The 15,543-nt window shown below is 41.6% G+C and overlaps 1 long non-coding RNA gene across 1 annotated transcript in view; it reads right to left on the minus strand.

Moving 5' to 3' along the window:
* Window positions 1-15,543, minus strand: part of LOC127499218 (uncharacterized) — a 183,509-nt gene that overhangs the window by 37,125 nt on the left and 130,841 nt on the right. The window lies entirely within an intron of this gene.

Raw genomic sequence — 15,543 nt, forward strand, 5'->3', positions numbered from 1 at the left:
AGCTGGATCTCTAAGCACATCCTAAGCTGAAAGAAAGGTTGCATGTATCAGAGTTGCACAACATGTCAGGCCATGAACGAACACTAAAAGGATTTATGCACAAGGAGCAGTCGAGTTTGTTCCACCTGAAGAGTACAGAGTCTCACAGGTCCCCTGGGCACCTGAATGCACACTAGAGAGGAAATGCTGGCATTGTTTTGTGTGTAGGTGGAAAGCTGTGCGTGTCTGATAACCAATGACCTTGAAGTGTCTTTCACTAAGTAGATTGTGCCCATATAGTCATGCACCAGAAAAAGGAAAAAAAAAAAAATTAGGTTACTTTTCTTGCTTTTCCATAGGGACAAAGATACCAGTGAAGCAGATTATATAAATATAAATGTAAATATTATATATATTATGTATGCTAGGGATGTGCCCAGAGCCGAATACCTTATTCGGAAAGGCATGGATAATGGCTTCAAAACAAACAACGAATTCTACCGAATAATAGGAAAAATATTCGGGAAACACAGTCATATCGTCTTATGTTTGCTGGATAACAGGTGAGCCAGAGGATAGCATAGCACGATATAATACATAAACCTCTAAAATCACTACGCAATAATGTGTGAAGTGAATGAGTATTAACTTTATGAATGAAATGAGCAGAGCGCGACCACAAATCGAATAGTCATGTTGCCGTCTCTTTGCGTCTCTAAATCAAAGACGGCGCTGTACGCTGAGCAATTTAATGTATTTGCACTATTTCATCCGTTAAAACTTTATCCCCCGGCTACCTATGTCAGAGGCTGCAATTCTTAAAAAAAAAAAATTGCAAAATTCAGCAGCTTTTATATCTTGTTGGTCCAACTTTGTCGAGACAAACTCGACAGAGCTGCCCCCTCAGCCCCGAAATTCAGCTGCTGGTGGCTCTCTGTTTTTTTTTTTAAACCTTGTAGGCTATACGATATATGTTTCTCTGTCTCGCTCTTTAACAGAGATGGCAATCATTTATGTATTCTTTATAATTGATTCAGATGTGCATTTATGCTAGTAAAAGTTGTTTTATCAATTTTCAACAATATTTTCTTCTAACTTCCATGTTCTCTAATCAGCTACTTTATATAAAGTGCTCTTACATGAGGTTGTGGATGATTGATTGTCCAAGGTAAAAACTTCCAAAAGTTCCTCTGGAAATCACTGAATTAAAAAATTCTGCAGTGGTGGTGTTCACACAGTTCCCTGCCCTGAGCAACCTGGCAAGATATGTTCTTTGCATCCCAGCCACGAGTGGTTGGATTTTGGAGGAGAGAGTTCGGTACTGAAACCACCGTCATTCAGTCAATTTTTTTTCTTATCAATTCCATTTTGAGTCCTCCTCCTTTTGAAGTGCATGCAAAGTGGATTCACAGCACTGAAAACAGCGTCTTCTCAACATGTCAACAACATGAATCAAACATGAATCTGGGGGAATAACATTAATCGTTGTACACTTTGATTTTTAAAACTTTGCAGACCTTTTGCATTCACAAACAGCTATTTTACACATTGCATGAAAGTTAATATTTGAAAACGCATAATAGGGGCACTCATATAAGACATTTATTTCAGGAATCGTGCTACACCGGTTGCGCTGAATGGTTCTGATTCACTTAAAAGAACTCCCTTATAAAAGTCATTTGTTATTGAATCAAACTACTGTGGTTCATATTTTGCAGAACATTCAACAGAAAAACTTCTGTTTATTCATTTTGTCTGTATGGATGGAGACTGGAATGGAAACCGGAATAAAAATGCCGGAGTTTAAGATGGAGTATTGGTGAATCACGTCTAGAGGACAATGATGTTTGTCTTTGCACCTTGAGGCCAAAGTCAATATTAAGGTGTTTAACATATTAATAGGAAATTAATCTGATAAAGCCACCATTAGCAAAACTCCCCACAGTGAACCATAAAGATAAACATGCAAACAAATAGAAAATGTAATTTGAAGAGATGTAATAAATATTAGGTTTTACCAAGGGCGTCATTATCATTTTTTTTTTTTTTTGTTCAGAGTCTGTAAAATGTAAAAATGAATGCCACTTGGTTTGATATTTTGTTATAAAATGCACTGCATAAAGTAAAGTATCCGAATACCCATAAGGCCACTGTATATCAAAATTTAGGGGATTTGTTTAAATGCAATTGCCTCAGTTTAAGAACATTGCTAATGGATGAATGATCATTTGTGGCAAACTCGACTGTCCTAAAAGCCCATGTGTATGTTGCCCAATGTCTTTCAAGCCTGATTTAGGCATACTTACAATCAAACAAACTGTTCAAATTATGGACCTCTGATGTCCATATGCCATCATTTCATTTACACACTCACAGACTTCTACTGACATTTTCATTGCATCAATCAAAATAGATTAAAGAACAGAATCCGTTTACTGGATATGTCTTTTAGCTGTGTAAAAAATGCAAAGCTGGTAAACTCTGATTGAGTAAATGCACAATTATTTAGCTGGGCTTTCATTCTAATCTGTAATTATATGGTAAACATATCATTTGTTCAGTCAAGAACCAATTAAAAACATAATGGTTAATCATAACTGGCTTCTCTCTCTGAGAACCCAGAAAAACAATATTTCAAAACATTTGCCTTTGTTTAGAAAGGCATAAAATCATTTGTAGGGTATAAATACATAAAGAAAATTAGACTTTGCTCTGAGTTGATTGGAACTTGTGGCTACTGGGTCAGCTTAATCAAAACTATTGTTCTCTAGAAATACACTGATTAAATTCTAAGTTAGAAATCAAAGAGATCTACAAATTTCACTAAGGTCCTCTCTCTAATGCTTGCAGAAAACCTTCACAAGATATTAGATTTTATTTTGTTTTGATTTAGACATTTTGGTCAGTGCAAATATAGACACAGACACAATACCAAAGTTTGAAATAAAAATATTTTTGAAAGAATTCTCTTATGCTCACCCCATTTTGATACAGTAAAAAGTAATATTGTGGAACATCATTACATTTTAAAATGCTGCTTTCATAAGCTTTTACAAAAACATTTAAAAAAAATCTTTAAATCTCAAAATTTTTCAGTCACCTACAGTACTAGTTGGTACAAACCTATGGTATACTATTAAGCAGGTTATAGCATATTGCTCTCAAATCTGTGTCACTATGGTTTAGCACAGTTAAAAAGAAAATCCACTAGTATTCATATTTGCATTCACATATGCTTGCCCTCAGGAAGTGCTAACAACAAGGTAAATTCTACTGCCAGATGATAGACCACAGAATCAGAGAACTGATGGAGCTCATAGTAGTAGGGTAACTCCATCTGCTTCTGCAACTCCAGATGACCATTCTAGCTGTTTAGTACAACACATTTATTTTCTGTGACCCACTGGTGTTGGCTCTCTTCTGCTTGGTGATCTAAGCCAAAGGAGCTCGGTGTAATGTCTTTAAAATAGTCTTCTGGTGGTCTAGTGCTGTAATCCTGCACACAGTCACAACATGATATTAACTTTAATAAGATAGTAAATTTGAGATTTGCATACTCTAATTGAGCATGATTAAAATGTATAGCATGCTGGCCTTGAATGCATTTTGTCTGCTTGCAGCTTCAAAGCAATTTATAAATCAGTTAGTAAATCAGGAAGCAATTTTAGGAGGCGTCAGTGTTTGAACAAACTATGACCCCATTTTCTAATACCTGGAACAATTCTGATGTTTGTCCGTAACACAAATCTAGTTTTTTTGCCACTGCTGTTGGAATTTAAAGATATGAGGGAGGTTTCTATGGAAACCAATCATAGGGAATCAGTTGTCATTATGCATCTTCTGTGTTTGCTTGAGGGAACAGAAAACATCTAAATGTATTTATCTATTTATTTACAGAGACTCTGAGGTGGTACCAAGTATATCAGCAATATCACTTTACATACTGTATATTGACATTAGCCTTTGTAAATATTGCTATCTATTCATCCATCATTTCTATGCATGAATGGGTGAAATGTAAACTATTGACACTTGTAAATGACTTTTTAGGAAATGGTCTTTTAGAAAATAAACTCTCTTTAAAACACTTACTAGTTCATGCAATTAGTTTACATAACACCTCGGTTACGACTGTATCCTTGGTTCCCTGAAGAGGGAACGAGATACTGCGTCGATTGAAGCTGTGGGAACACTCTGCGTGATTGCGTCGTGGATTACATGTGAAAACAGTCGAAAGTTGTGACGAGATGTCAGAGCTTGCAGATCTCCTATCCTTTTAAGAGAAGTGATAGCTAAGAGGAACAACATCTTGAGAGTCAAAAACTTGACAGGAATCTCTTAAATAGGCTCAAAGAGAGCCAGGGACAGGTCTTGGAGCACCAAGGCCAAGTCCCAAGCTGGCACCCTAATGCATACTGCAGGCCTCAGCCTCAAAGTGCCATGGAGGAAACGTGTAACCAATGGGTCTCTCCCTAACAATATTCCACCCAAAGAAATGTGGTAAGCAGCTATGGCCGCCACATAAACCTTTAAAGTGGACAGGGATAACTCTGCAGTGAATCGCTCTTGCAGGAACTCCAGCACTGTACCAACAGGGCAGTTAACTAGTTCCAGCTGATGACCACTCAGCAAGAAGTGAAATGTCAAGGAGATGTCAAGGAGAGACACGAGATCTGAGAACCGCACTCTGCCCGGCCATCATGGGGCAATCAAGGTGAGCCGGACCTGGTCCCAGCAAACTCTCTCCCGAACTCCCAGGAGCAAAGCAATCAGGGGGAAGGCATACAGACCCAGCCTAGGTCATGTCTGAACCATAGCATCCAGTCTGATTGGAGCTGGATGCGTGAGGGAGAATCAGAGTGGACAGTGAGATGCCTCTTGAGATGCAAACAGATCCACTTGAGCTTGGCCAAACACCCTCCATATCTGCTCCTCACATCCTCCTGGAGCCTCTATTTCCCGGGCCTCAGCCCCTGCCTCGACAGGATGTCTGCTCCCTGATTTTGGCACACTCAGGGATGTAAGCTGCCCTGAGTGAAAGCAGTTTTCCCTGGGACCACAGGAGGATTTGGTGCACCACTTTGCAGAGTGGAGGTGAATGCAAACCCCCTTGGTGATTTATGTAGGCGACCACCGATGTATTGTCTGACGAGCACATGGTGGCCCCTGAGGTCTGGGATGAAATTCTTGAGAGCAAGAAAGACAGCCAACATTTCCAGGCGATTGATATGCCAGGAGAGATGGTGTCCCCTCCACAGGCCTTGAGGTGCGCAAATGTCTAGAATTGCCACGCAACCTGTGAGGGAAGCATCTGTCATTAGCATCTTGCGACGACAAGGAGATCCTAACACGGGACCTTGGGATAGGAACCGTGTGACCTTGATCATGCGTAAAGGATTTCCCCTTGGGTAAAACCCCCTGGTCCGGAGCCACTACTGTAGGGGTCTCATGTACAACAGGCCAAAAGGTATCACGTTGGATGCTGCTGCCATCAAACCCAACAGTCTCTGAAACTGTTTCACAGGACTGACTCTATGCGTGCAGGAAAAAGCCGTGCTTGCATCGTAACCTAATCCCACACCATGCCCAAAAAAGTGGTCCTCTGTGCTGGAGAAAGTACACTCTTTTTGGCATTTAACCTCAACCTTTCCAAGGCACAGTATCTAGCAGGTGAGGGCAGAGATAAGGCTAGGCCCGTTTCTAATCCCTCTGCTAAATCCATCTGCGATCCCCAAGATTTGAATCGCCGCTGTGACTCGGCAGCAGCGGGACCCGAAAAATGTGAGCCTATATATATATATATATATATATATATATATATACACATCACCCGCCTCTGATGTCTCGTCACACCATTGGACTGATTTCACATTTGCTTCACGACACAATCATGTAGAGGATTCCCACAGCATCAAACAACGCAGTGCATGTTTCCTTTAAAAGGAAACAGTGAATAGCATGCATCATAAGATTATTCAGTCTTTCTGTCACTTTTAAAAAGTCACACTTTTTGCATATAATTTGGCATAATAACAGTAAATAAAACTGTAATTATGCCAAATTATATGCAAAAAGTGTGAATTTTTAAAAATGTATTTGGGATACATAAAAGTGATGGTGAAAATGATGCCAATAGAAAAAAATACAGTTATATAATACTGTATGATGTAATATATTTTGTTCAAATTTTATATTAATCTTGATTTTTTTTCTTTAGAAATTAGATTTCATCTCAGCCATCCTCTTCGCTGGCAGATGACTGTTGAAACATTTTTGAAAAGCATTGGGAATATTTTTTTGTATTTTGCTGCTTTTACATCATTTTCACGGATGATAATAGTTTTAAACATACTAATTCATATGTATATAATGGATTTTAATGGTTTAATATGGAAAGTCTAGGTCTGGAACTAGGGCTAGACAGTAAAACCTATACATAATGACATTTGAAATAGATGATGAAGGCATGGTCAAAAGTTTCCAGGAAAGTTTTATGTGACCTTCATATAACATAAAGGAAAAAGTTGAAATCTGTTAGTTTTAATAAAAATCAACCCCTGGGATAAACTGTAAAAGTGCCCATAGATGAAGAAACACCTTCATATGTCTCTGGCCATTGATTTCTGTGCTGGATTCTAGAGGCTTGAACAGCTATTGGGGACTCCAGTGACATTATGACATCCGTTGACTGATTGCTTGACATTGTTTTTACTCCCCTGATGCCAAACAGCCTGTATATGTGAGGATACACAAAGAGAATATCGAGGATGGAAACAACAGTTCCCTATCTGTCAGTCACTTCAATGTTGTGTTGATGTACTGACACTAGGGGTCACACTTGGGAGCCCCAAACACATCTGATACTTCAGAAAAAGCCACTCCTCCACCGTATGAGTATAAAAGGAGTATCGTGCATCCAGTCATAGAGATTTGTTCTTCAGAGCCGAGTGAATGTCTTCTCTACACAAGCACATTTCATTGAACTCTGGAAGAAGCGAGTTGCTGGTGTTAAGGCGCATTTTAGTGGTCTGTCTCCAGGCAGTGCATAGATAAGTGCAGAGAGAGTTCCCTTCAGCAACATACAGCAACTTTCCTCTAAACACAGATGGAGAGGGTCGATATTTCTCATCCTCGGATGGCCACGGTCGCTGCCTCACATATTTGGGTCGTTCCCACACTGAGAAAGCTTTTCTGGTTAGAGAGAGAGTCAACTGCTGCAATGCACGAGACCACGTCAGCTAGCACTGAGGGCAATATGACGACAACAATGAGAGTGTTTTTGCTGGGTCACACACAGCCCCTTGTTCCTCGTCTCGCACATTGTGCTCAGTGGAGTTCCCGGATGAGTTCGATGTTGCATCACATAATGCAACTGATTTCTCATTCAGGGCTCTGGATGAGGATGAACTGTTGATAGCAGCAGAGGGTGGGCTAATGCCTTTTGACGTGGAAGCTCAGGTGGGCTCCCACCTTCAGGTGCAGTGGCCCAGTCTGAGTATGCCGCTGAGTTGAGGTTCCCCAGGCGGAGCGTGTGATTGTGGTGCATTTATGCCTGCAAAACACCTCCACTTGGATTCGTCCTAGGCTCCCATCCAGAGCCTGTAAGTTCACCTCATCTCTGACAGCAAAGGATTACAGTGCTGTTGGACAGGCTGCCTCCACCCTGCATGCCATAGCCATCTTGCAGGTCCATCAGGCCAAGGCACTCAAAGAGCCGCACGAGGGTAGTTCTGAGCTGGGATTGATACAGGAACTGCGCTTGGTGACTGACTTCGCTCACAGAGTGACCAAAGTCACGGCACGGGCTCTCTGCCAGATGATGTCCATGTTAGTAGTCAAGTAACACCATCTCTGGCTGAACCTTGCTGAGATGAGGGAAGTCAACAAAGTCCACTTTCTCGACGCCCCATCTTGCAACACCTAATACATTCTCAAGATTCTACATTCTCTTGGTGGACCCAGTTTCGTCCGTTGTGTTGTCAGGTACGAGCAGGTAAGTTGCGGGCCAACTGGCCAGGTTCTCCACCAGACCAGTGAACCCTGGATGCACCTTGCCTTTCAGCACCCTGCGGAAGTTGAATTTGGTGGAGGAATTTGATGCCAGGCCCAGTACTTTAAGTGATGCATGTCCTTTTAGGTCAGCCTGTATACTTGGACTAGGCCATATGTAGTGATTCCCTGATGGTTATCCCATTTGATGTATTGCCCACGATATGGTTTCCCTGATGTGTGTCATGTGTCTTCCCCTAGGCAGAGCTCTATCTCTGCCACCAGTCACTGCATTTGTAGTAGTTCCTCCCTCTTCAGGTAGGACCTGCTACAGGGAATTTTTTTTCCATGACATTTCCTGGGTTGTAAGTCTATGTGATGTATTTTCTGCAAATTAACCTCCCTTCAGGAAGAATGTGGTCTCCATGTTCTTTCGTCCATCTGGGAGAGTGCTTCCTCTGTGCTCTGGTCTGCAACAGCTGTAGATTTAAAAAAAAAAAAAAAAAAAAAGATCAGAAAAGGTCAAGGAAGTATGGCTGAAGTGACCTATTCCTATTGTAAATACTGTCCTTTCAGTCCCCGAGTGGTAAGAAGGATTACACGGCTTACATGGGGCGCTGGATAAGTTATGTTGTTGCGACTGCTCTTGTTACCCGGCACCCAGTGGCTTTCTGACATCTGCATCAACACCCCCTTGTAACTCAGTTTAGCGGTTGTGGTGCTTTCCATAGGGACCCATGGTGTACATCGTCACAACGTCAAAGTGACTGACAGATAGTGAAATTATTGGTTAATGACGTAACCTCTGTTCCCTGATGGAGGGAATGAGACATTGTGTACCTCATGCCACAACACTGAACTACCCACTGAAATGGCCAAGACATGCTCTCGGCTCCTCAGCACAAACCTGAATTTCCACTATGCCCAGACCTGGTTCCAGCAGAGCACTGAAGCACTGGGGGTGTCTAAAATAATCAAAGGGGGGATGATCTAATGCAAAGTATCCCCAGCTAGAAAAAATATGTGGCCCATTCACGTATTTGTTGGTCCGTAAACAAACCTGTTGCTACTACAACTCTAAAACTAAAAGCTATTGAGCAAATACAGATGGCAGAGCATTTTTACTAGATAAAACCAAATGGAAAATTGCCTTGGCCAACAAAAATTCAGCTCATCTATATCCATAAAATAAACATGTTTTAGACCACCAGTCTTAGATACATAATTTCAGTGGCTTTACCATGAATATAGACAAGTTACCAATATACCACCACCACCAAAAGTAGTCAATTGTGTCTGCTTTACTATAAAACTGACGCTTATTTCGACTGCTTTGCACTGACATAATGTTGCGACCTGTTTAACAGATGCATAATTTTATGGTAAGTTAGAACAGGCTGAACTGCAACCAGTGACAAACAATATATTAAAATAACTAATTAAGACCAATTATCTAGCCCTCTAAACATGAAAAAAAATCATAATACCTTTGGCCTACTCAGTTGAGATGCATTCTTAATGTGTCAAATGTGCCAATCAAAATGTAACTTTGCGAAACAGACTGTCCTTAACTAAAGCAAATAATGTTGCTATGGTAGCCTAATGTTAATGCTAGTAAGCCTATGCCATTGTGATTTTTTTTTTAAATTATTATTAATATTTTTTAAATAGTCTATTGTATTTCATCATTAACATGCACTTTCACATTCATCTTGACTGAGGGGGGTAGGATAGTCTGGGGCCCCTTCTTGCATCCCCAATCCCTGACGCTGGCCATGCCACATCCCTCCAGCAAAGGACAATGTATTGAGTTGGCCCCTCTTTCTGTCACATACAGTACATCTCATTCTTGTTGTAAGCTTCATTTCATTCTGCTGTTGCAAGGAGCCCTGCAGGATTCCTTACACACTATTAGAGAGAACCAGATGAGAATTTAGTGTTCTCGATTCCAGTGCTCCTGTTCTCACTGAGAAAACAAGAATTTTCTTAGATTGCCAGAAACACCTGCTGTAGAAATCATCTGGTGGTAATTAGCAAATAGTACAAAACACAAAGGAGGTTTGGGAGCTCATCTTGAATCTAGTGTATATAAATGTGTTGAGTCAGTATTATCAGCTTACAGACAAAGTATTTTATTTTTAAGAAGGTTGCATCATATTTTTTCTTTTTTTTCTGTAGTAACTGATATTTTGGTAGAATTGTTACCAATGGTTATTGCTAAGGTTTGGCATCATCTCAAATCTGGGCCTGCTGCATTATTTATATTACATAAGATGGAAAATGTGGTGTTAATCAGATTCTTCTGACACAATAGACCTCTACTGTGATCTGGTTTATAATAATGGTGTTCAGTGTAGCTTAGAAACCTCATGCTGGCATAATCAGGGTCACCTTGAGAGAGATGTTTTATGTAGATGCAAAAAGGAGAGAAAAAAACTGCATAGTTTCTTGGACTTTTGGTAAAGACATGTTCATAGTCAACTATATTACATTTATATCTGTAAATATTAAAGCTACATATCAGTAGTGTTTGAGAACCTTAGTCTTTGCTGGCTACAATTACTTTGGTCAGATTAAACATGATATACTAGACTAAATTAGAAGCTCTTGTAAAACTTTTCCTTGTTTGGTGATTTTTGTAACAGTGAAACGTCACTCTAGTTTTTCTGGAGCAGGACTGAGCACCAATGTGTAATTGTCACATTTTCAAATACTAATAAAACAAGTTTATCTGATAAACACACTTAACTACCTGCATTCTACATAAATACCAGTGTTGCCTACACAGGGGACTTGGCATAAAGAGCAATTAATTTTGTGAAACAGATTAGACTGTGCTGCTAATGGCCAAATCTATTAAGGAGTTGTGAACCGGTCAAAATGATAATTCCCTTGATTCTCCTAAATGAATGTCTCTTATTTTACTGAGCGTCTAGACTTCTTCTTTTTTCTAAACCTCTTAAAGGGATCAGTAGATGTTTAATGAAGGAGAGAGACACATCTGCTTCACTTCTCTCTTCTCTTATGGGAATGTCTGCTTGCAAACAGCAATAATAATAATAAAGACTCTAGCAATTTCCTATATTCTGTATGTGCATATATTAGTTGTTGATGTTTTGTTTTGTTTTGTTTTTTAATTCTCTGAAGGGAATTAAATTCTAGAAAGTTTAATAAATAAGTGATTGAATCCTTCTGGCAGACAGTGTGTTTAAATGCCAGGTGAGAGCGCATTATGGAAAATAAAGGCAAGTAGCAGATCAGTATATGTGCTTTGTGTTTTGGGTGAAAAAAAAAAAAAAAAAAATCTGTCTTGTTTTTGTAAAATTTCTTACTAAACATCTTCTCAAACTTCTATATGAGCCAGTGGTGGACAGCAAAGTATTTTTTGACTTTGTTACTGTACTTAATTACATTTTTCAATTTCAAATTTTTTTATTGAAGTATTATTATTTTGGAAATTTTTTACTTTTACTTCACTACATTCTAAAAAGCATAATATCATACTTTTTACTCTACTATATTTCATAAAAAATACATCCTCGTTATTTTGAATTGAAGAAATTGTCACCTGCTCTGTGACACGATAGCAGTGTCCAATTCGTGAACGAGCTGATTCTTTTTAATTAACCTTTTAAATTGGTTTGCAAATCACACTGAATGATTCATTCATGAATTGGACCGATACGTTTGCATATGTTCTTAAGTCAACAACTCACTGATTCAAATGATCCACTCAGAGCAAGTCTCCACCATTCACAAATCTGACTCAAAATGAGCCAAAAACAGGAAACGTAAGTTACTAATGCCAATTTTAGGATTTATTGTAAATTAAAACGTCTCAGGTTACACATGTAACCATGGTTCCCTGAGAAGGGAATGAGATGCTGCGTTGTCATAACAACATTTTGGGGAATCCCTTCAGTGTAAGCTCTCCTGAAGGCATGTGCAACTAGTCCAGTTCTGATTGGTGCAACATCATCCCGTGACGTGTGCCAGCAGGACGTGGAAGCTATAAAGGGAGCCAGCAAGACAGCTGTTTCCAGCCTACTGATCTGAAAAAAGTGGCTCCCAGGCATGCAGGAAGTATGGCAAGTAGTGGCCTTTCGAGGGAACTCGTGCTGCATCGTCATAACGACACTTTGGGGAACGATATACCCATGTCGCCATGCTGACGGAATGCCTGTCCTGGTGTGAAGCAATTAAGGCACAGCTCAGGACATGAGCACCTGAGATCCCGGCGTGGCCAGCAGGTCCAGGCTATAGAACCTGATGAAGGTGTGCGGTAAGGACCACCAAACACGCATCTAAAGGTGCGTGAAAGGCAGATATGGCTGCCACATACACCTTTAGTGTGGATGGTGAAAGACAGCAGAAAAGCGGTCTTGGAGGAACTGAAGCCACTGGAGCCCTGAAGCCACTGGGCAGTTAACTGGGTCAAATTGACGCCTCCTACACCATATAGTAAATGCTCTCCACTTGAGAGCATAAAGTTTCCTCGTGAAGGGAGCTCTAGAGTTGAGTATGGTCTCTACTACCTAAGTAGAGAGACCTACATTTAGGAACTGATCCCCCTCAGGGGCCAGACCCACAGTTTCCACATCTCCAGCCGAGGGTGAAATATCGAGCCCCTGGTCTGTGTTAGAAGATCTCTCCCACAGGAGGCCATCCAGGAGGGCTACCAGGTCCGAGAACCAAACTCAGGTCGGCCAGAATGGAGCTACCAGCAGCAGCCAGACCCGTCCTGGCGAACTTTCTCTAGAACTCCCGGGAGCAGAGCGATTGGGGGAAAAGTGTAAAGCCGAAGACTCAGCCACGGCTGTACCATGGCATCCAGTCCCAATGGAATCATAGGGGACAATGCGAGTTCTCTGGCGTTCCAAAGAGATCTACGTCCGTCTGACCGAATTTTCTCCAAATTAGCTGCACCATCTCGGGGTGCAGCCTCCATTACCCGGGCCTCAGCCCCTGCCTCGACAGGACGTCTACTCCCAAATTTAGGTGCCCAGGGATGTACATCACTCTCAGAGAGAGCAGTTTCCCCTGGGACCATAGGAGGATCTGGTGCGCCAATTTGCATAGGGGGCGTGACCTCAGACCTCCCTGATGATTTATATATGAGACCACTGACGTATTGTCTGTCCGAATTAGGACATGATGACCTTTGAGGTCTGGGAGAAAATGCCTCAGGGCTAGCAAAACTGCTAACATCTCTAGACAGTTTATGTGCTAAGATGATGTTCGCTCCACAGACCCTGGGTTGAGCGGCCTTTCATGACCACACCCCACCCTGTGCGGGACACATCTGTCGATATTATCTTGCGATGACATGATGCTCCTAGCACAGGGCCTTGGGACAGGAACCAAAGTTTCTTCCATATGATCAAGGAACGAAGGCACCTGCGCGTAACCTTGATCATACGGAATGGTTTGCCCCTCGGGGAAAACCCCCTGGTCCTAAGCCACCACTGTAAGGGTCTCATGTACAGGAGGCCAAAAGGTATGACGTTGGACACCGCTGCCATGAGCCCTAACAGTCTCTGAAACTGTTTTACAGTGATGAACTGGCCTAGCTTGATTCTGGACACCATCACCAGAATTGACTCGATACATGCGGGAGACAATTGTGCTTGCATCATGACCGAGTCCTATACGACTCCTAAATATGTCGTCCTCTGGACGGGAGATAGCATGTTCTTTTTCAAATTGAGTCTCAACCCCAGGCGCTTCATGCCGCCATCTCTTGAGACTGAGCTAACACCAGCCAGTCGTCTGTATAATTGAGCACCCTTATGCCCTGGAGTCTGAGGGATTCTAGGGCTGCATCCACACATTTTGTGAAAGGGCTTGGGGAGAGTGCTAGGCCAAACAGAACAACCCAATATTGGTACACTTCGCCCCTGAAAGCGAACCTCAGGAACCTCCTGTTTTCCGGAAGGATGGAGAGATGAAAATAAGCGTCCTTCAGATCAATCATGACAAACTAGTCCTCGGACTTGATTTGACTCACAAAAAGAGGTAACTCTCCATCCTTTTTCAGAACTATAAAATACCAGATGTAGAACCCAGTGTTTCTCTCTGGGAGAGAAATAATATCTATATCTAGGAATAATGGCCTCCTTCACCAGCAGAGACTGAACCTGCTCCATAACCTGCGCCTGCTTGGGGCCCACCATTGTATTTAGAATTCTGTTGAATTTTGGTGGACAAGACCCGAACTGAAGTCTGTACCCTTTGCAAATTGTACACACCACCCACTGAGATATGTAGGGTAGCTTTACCCAAGCGTGCAGATAATTTACTAAAGAGATCAGTCTCGCGAGGCTGACCACTGATACATTTAATGGAGCAGACTCAGAGCCGTGAAGCGTGTTCACGGCAGGGTTTAACTGTATTAATGTTTCTACAGGCCTCTCTAGAGCTCGATGCTGAGCACATCTAATTCCTCAGAACCAGACTCATTCAGTATCAAGGGCTTGCTCGGGGCAGAAGAAGCCGTGGAGCGGGACAGAGCACTGGAACCAGAGGTTGAGGGCTGAGAAAGGGCCGAAGCTGTCTCGAACCCCATGAGTGAAGTCACCGAGCTGCCTCAGCAGCCGCGGGAACCTCACCGCGGGGAGCGCAGAGCTGGCCGCTCTCAGAGAAAAGCGCCAGCCGGGAGTTGAATATTCTAAGAGGAAGACGCTCACAATGCTCACAGTCAGCCCTCTCGAGGGCACCCAAACAGCAAATACAAAAGTCATGTGTATCCCTGTCCATGATGTAGCGAGAACAGGGAGGAACACATTTCCTAAAGTGCTGCTGTTGACTTGCCATTTTAGTGATAGAATATAATATAATACAGGTGCTGGTCATATAATTAGAATATCATCAAAAAGTTGATTTATTTCACTAATTCCATTCAAAAAGTGAAACTTGTATATTATATTCATTCATTACACACAGACTGATATATTTCAAATGTTTATTTCTTTTCATTTTGATGATTATAACTGACAACTAAGGAAAATCCCAAATTCAGTATCTCAGAAAATTAGAATATTACTACAATACAAAGAAAGAATTTTTAGAAATCTTGGCCAACTGAAAAGTATGAACATGAAAAGTATGAGCATGTACAGCACTCAATACTTAGTTGGGGCTCCTTTTGCCTGAATTACTGCAGCAATGCGGCATGGCATGGAGTCGATCAGTCTGTGGCACTGCTCAGGTATTATAAGAGCCCAGGTTGCTCTGATAGTGGCCTTCAGCTCTTCTTCATTGTTGGGTCTGGCATATCGCATCTTCCTCTTCACAATACCCCATAGATTTTCTATGGGGTTAAGGTCAGGCGAGTTTTCTGGCCAATTAAGAACAGGGATATCATGGTCCTTAAACCAGGTACTGGTAGCTTTGGCACTGTGTGCAGGTGCCAAGTCCTGTTGGAAAATGAAATCTGCATCTCCATAAAGTTGGTCAGCAGCAGGAAGCATGAAGTGCTCTAAAACTTCCTGGTATACGGCTGCGTTGACCTTGGACCTCAGAAAACACAGTGGACCAACACCAGCAGATGACATGGCACCCCAAACCATCACTGAC

Source organism: Ctenopharyngodon idella, chromosome 17 (assembly GCF_019924925.1).
Source record: "Ctenopharyngodon idella isolate HZGC_01 chromosome 17, HZGC01, whole genome shotgun sequence".
NCBI lineage: Eukaryota > Metazoa > Chordata > Actinopteri > Cypriniformes > Xenocyprididae > Ctenopharyngodon > Ctenopharyngodon idella.